Genomic DNA, 1,736 nt, shown 5'->3' on the forward strand with positions numbered 1-1,736 from the left:
AATATATATATATATATATATATATGGATGTATGTGAACGGAAACGCAATGGCTAAAAATCAACAAAAACGAGATTCTTTAAAAAGAAAAAAGAAAAAAAAAGAAGCAAAAACTCAGCAGTGAAATGACAAACAGTCGATCTCAACTCAGTGATTATTTTTAAAAAATAAATAATGGGCGAAGGGGAAAAAAGAAAGCGAAAAATTGAATGATAAGTGAGTTAAAGGTGTAAAAAGAAGTGGAAGTTGTGGATTACAATGAAGGTGAGTTTAGTAACAAAGTGGAAATAAATTTGTGTCGTGTCGAAATGATATATTCAAATAAATGTTTTAATGTTTAATTATATATTCGACCTTTTGAAACTTTTTCTATTGAAATGGAAGAAAAAAAAAGAAAAGAAAAAGACGGAGTGTTCAAGTTTCGAAAAGGAAACAAAAAAAAATCAGTAAATAATAAATGAGAGGAACCCAACCGAAGCGAAAAAAACAACAACAACAAAAAATTGAAAACGAAACACGAAAGAAAGACAGCAAGGCACACAAGTACAATTTTTTTTTTTTTAGAAAAGGAGACGCTAGTTACTTCTTTTTATCGGGGAATCGTGAGGTGAGAGGAGATACGAGAGATAATAAATAAATAAATAAAATGTTACACACAACAGCGGATTCGTACGCGTAAAAACAAAAAAAAATTATTCTCAGTATTGTCATTACTTAAATCACGGTATTATTATTACTATTTATGTAATATATATATATATATATTTACGCACACAATTTCTCCCTAATTTGTACGGATTTGAGGAGAAGGCATGTGTAGAAGTGCGGGTAGATGTGTCGTGTTTTTAATCTTGGGCAAATATAAAAGAAAAGGAAAGATATATTATTAAATATTTAAATAAATAAATAAACGAATGCATGAATGAATACGAAGGCAGTAGAACAACGAGAACAAGAACAAAAATATTTTTAAAAGTGGGGCTAAGTTTTACCCTTTCCTTTTCAACCAGAAGCAACAAATTTACGCTAAAGGCAACAACAAATATAACTAAAAAAGTAAACGGGGACGTAGGTAGAGCAATTATAAAAAGTAGAAACGCAAAAAAAAAATCAAATAAGGGGACGAAAGCGGAGGTGGGAAATAAAAAGAATGGAATAAAAAAAAAAGAGATTGACGAAAAGCATAAACGAAGAAGGGAAGAGGTATTTAAAATGATCGTGCGCGCATGACTTTACGCAATGTTTGCAATATTCGGTCTTTGTTTTTTTTTTTACTTTTTTACTTTTGTGTTTTGTTTCGTATGTTAAAATACTTTCGAATTACTACTATTACCATTATTGTTATTGACTGATGTTTTTATAATTATTATTACAATCTCCTTCTGATATTCAAAGAAAGAAGACAAATACACTCTCATGCAGTTACCTCAGAAGGGACAGGAAGGAACCTGCAAAAATTTAATTTCCACCTCACCGATGGCGTAAAACCTGCGCGTATGTTTTTATATGTACTTCTTTTTTCCCCCTTTTTTATGTTTCTGTTGTTGCTTTCCCTTTCCCTTTCCCTTTTTTATTCATACATTCTCATTTTTTTTTTCACTTTCTTTCTGTCGCTATGAGCGAGGGTGGGAGGTGCGAACTAAATGAGATATGATACGGACACATGTACCGGTATGTGTGTGTTTGAAATAACTTTTACACGCATTTGATTACACACACACACATATATATATATAT

Source organism: Trypanosoma equiperdum (assembly GCF_001457755.1).
Source record: "Trypanosoma equiperdum strain OVI genome assembly, contig: ctg_743, whole genome shotgun sequence".
NCBI lineage: Eukaryota > Euglenozoa > Kinetoplastea > Trypanosomatida > Trypanosomatidae > Trypanosoma > Trypanosoma equiperdum.